Genomic DNA, 6,694 nt, shown 5'->3' on the forward strand with positions numbered 1-6,694 from the left:
TAAGAAGGAACACACTCTGAAATGACAGAAGTATAATATAGTAAATGTATAAAACAGTAGCTCAGTTGCATTTTATTGTCTAGTACTGCATGAGGCATGTAATTGTGTGTGCTGTTTTTTTGTGACTGGAAATGTAGTGGGTGTGTTTACATGAGCATTACCACGAGCTAACACAATGCCTTATGATGTCACCAGGCTCCATTCTAAAATTTTATGGGACCATTGTTTTTTTTGTATTTTTTTTTTTTGAAGCAGAGTCTCCCTATAGCCCCAGCTGTCCTGGAACTCACTATGTAGACCAGGCTGGCCTTGAACTCAAAGAGATAAGCCTGCCTCTGCCTTCCAAGTGCTGGGACTACAGGCGTGTGCCATCACGCCTGGTGGGACCATTGTTTTATATGTTATCTGCAGTTGACTGAACCATCATTATGTGTCATATGACTGCACATCATACAAATACAAAAATGGTACCAACATTGATATGAAGCTGGGGGCACACCTGTATTTGCAACTACTTGGGAAGTTGTGGTAGAGGATCATTTGAGCCCAGGAGTTCAAGAACAGCCTGAGAATCATAGTGAGACCTTGTTTCTAAATAAAACAAAGGCATGGTGATGCATATCTGTAATTCCATCATCCGGGAGGCTGAGGCAAAAGGATTGTATCAAGTTTGAGGCCAGCCTGGGCTATATATCAAGACATTGTCTCAAAACACAAAATGAAACAAAAAAATCGATAAGGCACCATAGTGACATTATTTTAAATTGAATTTCAAGTTGTTTGTTAGATACTGTCTTAAAACCTGAGCTCTTTTCTCCTGCAAAAAAAGAGAGAGCCAGATAACACCAAGATAGTCCTCCGTTGCCTTGGCGATACTGCAGGACCATCCCCCCACTTCTGTCAACCACACTGCTTCTGTTCTCAGGAGCTCTGCCAGATTTCCCATCCATCTTCCCTCTGCTGAGCTGCCTCGTCCTCCAATGGCTTTCCTTCCCTCTTCCTGCCCGGATCTTCACCAGTGCAGTACTGTCAGTGTCATCACAGCCATTGTCCTAAATAACCACACATCCTTAACCAGCTTCTTTTAAAATTTTTTGTTTTGCTTTATTTTTATTGTATGTGTATGTGTGTATTGCATGCATGTATCCAAGTGCACCTGTGTCATGCAATGCATATGAAGGACAGAAGAGGGTGTCATATCCCCTGGAGTTTCGGACAGTTGTTAGCCATGGTATGGGTGCTGCGATTTGAACCCGGGTCTTCTGCAAGAACAGCCAGTGTTCTTAACTGCTGAGCCATCTCTCCAGCCTCTTAACCAGCTTCTTGCTTCCTGCTGGCTTTTTCGTTTTCTTCTGAAAGTCTCCCTTGTGCATGGTTCTCTCCCCTCTTTCTCCTTTACCCACTCTTTCTTCCTCTTCTTTCCTCCCCTTCTTTTTGCTGTCTTTGTCCATTGCATTTGGGACCTCCAAAAGCATCGGGTCAAGGTTGATAAGGCTAAGTGCTGAGCTAATCATACTTTCCCTCTAGGGAAAGGCACACCTAGTCTTGAAAAGAGATTAGGCAGGATAAAAAGTCAGAGCCATCCGCCAGGGGAGCCTTGGACAATGCTGATGCTGCCTTTAGCATGTATATCTGCTACAGCCTCTTATGAGGGTTCAGCCTGCTTGTCCTTGGGCATTCAGGAACATGTAATATAGCCCACTTTGCTTCTCTCACAGCACAAAATACTTGAAAGCTGTTCCCTCCCCAATATACCCAGATGCTTTTCTGCCACTTAAAAACCGAGGCCATTTCCCATCAATGATTTGGGTAATTTCTATTTGAGAGTATATTTTCCCCAGGAAATTGAATCCAGTGTTCTTACTGTGGATGAAAATAGCCCATAAGATTTTTGTTGTCCTGGAATTGAGTCTCATGCAAAAAATGAAAAAAAAAAAGTATGTTAACTAGTATTTGGTATCTCATAGACTTGGATTTGACTCCCACCTCTCCCAGTTATCCGATGAGCAACCTTAAGCAAGGGATCTTAATGTTTTGTTAAAAGTGAAGGTTGGAATATTCAGTTCATGAAGCTATGCACGAAGCAAATCAGGAGGCATGTGATATCCACATAGCCACTGCAGTTATTAATCTTATATGCCAACCTAGCTGAACCACAGTTTCCAAATATTTGTCAAGTATTGTTCTGGGTGTTTCTGTGAGGGTGGTTTTTTTGGATTTTGACAAGTTGACTTTGAATAAAGTTCATTGCCCTCTTTCAGGTAGGTGGGCCTCACCCAATCAGTCAAAGGCCTAAATACAGCAAAACTCCAGGCTTCTCCAAAAGAGAGGGCTCTCCAGCAGACAGCTTTTTAATTTCATCTGCAACATCAGTTTTTCCTAATTCTATAGTTGCTAAGTATTAGTAACTCTGGGTCTCCAGCCTGCCAGCCCATCCTGCTGAGTTTGGGCTTGCCAGCCTTCATGATCCCCTGAGCCAATTCCTTGCAATCCATTTCCATTTATAAATTCCCATTCTATTAGTTCTTCTCTACAGAAAGACACACAGTCATCTAACTCAATACCTAGTGCATAGCAAATACCTAACAGGACTGCAGTTTTTAGATTTTGAAATCCTCACGGGGTGGAGTCAGGGGAGACCTAGATGGAAGAACAAAGTCTGTCCAGGCCTCACCCTCTGTGTGAGGACCAGTGCTCCTCATTAGGTACCTGTCTCCCCCAGGGGAGATGGTGATGCTCTCAGCCTTCAGAGGCAGTTTGGACCAACCTGATATTCCCCACAAAGGACCAGTATGCAAGGAGCCATTCCCATTCTTCTGTACCCAGAATGCAGCACCAACTTCTCAGCACTGAGCCAAGGTTTCCAGGCACCATCCCCTCCTTCTTTGTGCAAGCATTCTCTCCAGAACACACCCATCCCTGACTAACAAGCACAGGAGACTCTGCTGGACTGGCATCCTCACCTTCTTGCTATTTTCTTTGTACTTATAACTCTGGGCCCATCAGAGCTGCCACTGAAACAACTCCTCTGGGAAACGTGTCTATAACTCCCAAGCAACCCCTTTCTGAACTCCCATACCACCTTAACAAGCCCCAGAATTCATCCTTCGATGGCGTTGTGAGATGTGTGTAAAATTTCTAATCAGCACAACCACATTAAAGCCTACAGCCTGAGTCTGGCTCATTTTCCTCCCTCACCAGCTCAGGGCAGCACCAAGTACATGGGAAGTATTCAACAGTCAGATGGAAAAAGGTAAATTCTTCCCACCTTCACTCCTAGGCTTTGTATGCAACAGTTTCAAATAGCCTTTGGCAATTAACTGGAGCTAAAAAGCCTCACAGTGAAGTTGAGGCCCCTTAGAAACCAGCAAGTATCTACAGAAATAAGGACTATTCCCTGGAATGGTTTATCTCTTCAGAATCATTACAAGCTTGAAGAATCTCCTTCCCACCTGTGTTTGTTCACATCAGTGGATAGGACTGGGATGAGTTCTTTTAGCTCTCTAAGGCAGAGCTAGAGGCCAGAATTCAGCATGTGATCGATAGGAGAATACACTCAGGAGCAAGGGCACAGAACAGGTCAGGAAGGAGCTCAGCAAGGATGTCTCAGCTAAAGTGTGGGGAGCCTTGGCGCATAGACTACATGGCAGTGTTGTCACCATGACATAGTGGCAGAGCAACCAAACATCCTTCTTGAAACTGAAATGTCTCCATCAGGAACAAACATCATCATCAGGGTCCAGCTTTTCAATTTTAAGTCAGTCAGTCAGTCATGACTTGGGCTGCCCCTAGGCAGAAAGAAGCCAAGGCAAGGGATGCCGATCACTCTGGGGTGGGGTTCTAATGAAGGTGGATATCTACTAGCCAGCAAAGGGCTCTGAAAAGCAAGGGGAGGGCACCTGATTGCATCCACTCAAAAGAGAGCAGCCAGTGAGGCATCTCTCGCCTGCATCCTACATAGCTGCAGGCCAGACTGAGGGGATGTTCCACCCCTTCTAGAATCCCCAGAAGAGGTGGCCTCAGTTCAAGCCAGCCTGGTTGCTGATTCAGAGAACACCTAATCGGCTCCCTACAGACTCTGTTGGCTTCCTGCTTGTTTGTGACTCAATTAAATTAACAAACTGGTTTCCCTGCCCAGACTCTTTCTGCTGCCTAGATTTTAGCATATGTCAGTCAGGGTGGCCCAGCGTCTCCAGATGGCTGTGAGCACGCTCCACAGACCTAATGCCAATTCATGGCCAGGGCCTACTGTGTGTAGAAGGGCTCAAAGACTCAAACAAAGAATCATGCAGGGGAGAGGAGAGATAGAATCAGAGGGATGGGGCTGGGGAACAGAAGACAGGAGAACAAATATTCTTCCTCACAGGGAAACCAGCAGGTGCTAAGGACCCCAGTCTTCAGGGAAACTTCAATTCCTGAAGGTGGTGGGGATAGCAAACAACCTCATGTTTTCTATGGGGGAAGGACTGAGACTAGGGTTCTCAAAGACCCTTTCCCTGGAACATCAGCAGAAGGAGAATTTCAAAGTTTGTAAGAAACTCAAGCTAAGTCTCACCTCAACCCCATGGTATCATGGGAACAGCAAGCCTCTCAGGAGATCTGGTGTCCACTGAAGTGTGAGAGCCTCTCTCCTGAAGTCATGCTGCTCAACCCTCTTCCCAGGACACCACAGAGTTGACTGAGCTCTGGGTTAGCCATAGGCTGTTGCAGAGCCCAGAAGTGAAATAAAAATGGCAACCTGAAGAAAGGGATGCTTCAAAAACTCCAAGGATGATGGGGGCTGGAGAGATGGCTCAGCGGTTAAGAACACTGACTGTTTTTGGCCGGTGTTAGATTCCCAGCACCCACGTGGCAACTAAAGACCCTCCCTAACTCCAGTTCCCGGGGATCCAACGCCCTCTTCTGCCCTCCACGGGCACTGCACGACAGGGATGCACTTACCAATGCAAACAAAACACATAAAATAAAAATAAATAAATTTTTAAAAATTAAAAGAAAAACAAAAACTCCAAGGATGCTTTAGCTGGCCTGATGCAGCTCAAAAGTGACAGGCTTCCGCCGGGACACGTGGCCTGCGGCACTGTGTGTGGCGATGGATGTTTCTGCTAGGGTCCAGCCGAGCAGTGCCAGGCGCAGCCCCAGTGGGATCGTAGCCTCTCGGACCTAGCATTTTCCTCTTTTCGCCTTTCCCAGCGGCGCCTTCCGTCCTCGCTCGCCCGGCTCCCCACACCATGAGCGTGGGTTTCATTGGTGCAGGCCAGCTGGCATCCTGTCGGCTCACAAGATAATACACAGGCAGCTCCCCGGAAATGGACCTGCCCACCGTGTCTGCGCTCAGGAAGATGGGTGTGAACGTGATCTGGAGAAACAAGGACACTGTGTCCTTTTCCAGGCTGTGAAACTTAACATCATCCCCTTTATCCTGGACGAGACTGGAGCCGACATGTGGGAGAGGCACACTGTTGTCTCCTGTGCAGCCGGTGTCACCATCAGCTCTGTGAAGAAACTGATGCCTTGCAGCTGGCCCCAAGGGTGATCCAATGCATGACCAACACATCTGTAGTGATGCAAAGGGGCACCACTGTGTATGCCACAGGCACTCATGTCCTGATAGAGAATAGGCAGCTTCTTGGAGCAGCTCACAGAGCCAGCATGGGCTTCTGCACCCAGGAGGAGGAGAACCTCATTTACACCATCTCCTGGCTTAGTGGCAGCAGCCCTGGCTATGCCCTTATGACCCTGGATGCCCTGGGTGACCGTGGGGTGAAGATGGACATGCTGCGGACTCTGGCAGTCCAACTCAAGCTTGGGACTTGCTGGGAGCTGCTAAGATGCTGCTGGACTCAGAGGACTATCCAGACCAGCTCAAAGACATCTGCTCCCCGGGAGAGGCTACTATCCATGTCCTGCACTTCCTAGGGAATGGGGACTTTGCTCTCTACTCATCAATGTAGTTGAAGCTTCCTGGATTGGAACAAGAGAGCAGTAGTCTATGGCTAACCAAGAAATGGTCTCCCCTGCTGCCCTTAAGCTGATCCTCCTGGACAGAGTGAAGATGGAGTCTCCCACAGTGTCTACACTGGCCCTACCCAGTCCAGGAACGTTCTTCATGAGATACCCAGCCCTGGGACACAAGAAGGACTGAGGAGTCCTCTGTTTCCTTTAAACACCCAGAGCCATTGGCCAAGGGGCCTTGGTCCCCCCCTTCCCCCAGCAGCACAGGGTGGGGCAGGCTCAAGTTAGCTCCAGGTCCTGGAGATGAAAACTGCTTAGATCCGTTCAGACCGGGTAGCACTAGGTCCCTCTCTTGTCCCATGTTGGAAGATGCTCTAAAGAGAAGGCAGAAGCTGGAAGCCAGACAACCCCATGCATCTCTGTTGGTGAAGAAGTGGCAGGCCCTGAGTTAGCATCCCCACAGCAGGTACATCTGTGGAGAACTTTAGCTGGAACCTAAGGCTGGCTCAGTTTGATGCCAAGGTGAGGCAAGAGAAAACACAGGCTGGCCTCTGGATTGATAACAAAAGAAGTGAGCAACTTAGAGGGGGCTTGATGGAAAGCGTGGAGAATCCCATGCTTGTGTTTATGCCTGCATCACAGATGTCCCATTTAGAAAGTGATATTCAGAGCTGAATTTAGCTGCTTTAATAAAGTGTGTATTTTTTTTTAAGTGACAGACTTTCAGCTTTTATCATGG

General features: G+C 47.5%; 1 pseudogene; it reads left to right on the top strand.

Annotated features, from left to right (window-relative positions):
* The first annotated feature begins 5,231 nt into the window (after window positions 1–5,231).
* On the top strand, window positions 5,232–6,145 carry LOC103727862 (annotated as a pseudogene).
* The last annotated feature ends 549 nt before the right edge of the window (window positions 6,146–6,694 follow it).

Source organism: Nannospalax galili, unplaced genomic scaffold, assembly GCF_000622305.1.
Source record: "Nannospalax galili isolate Female #2095 unplaced genomic scaffold, S.galili_v1.0 scaffold169, whole genome shotgun sequence".
NCBI lineage: Eukaryota > Metazoa > Chordata > Mammalia > Rodentia > Spalacidae > Nannospalax > Nannospalax galili.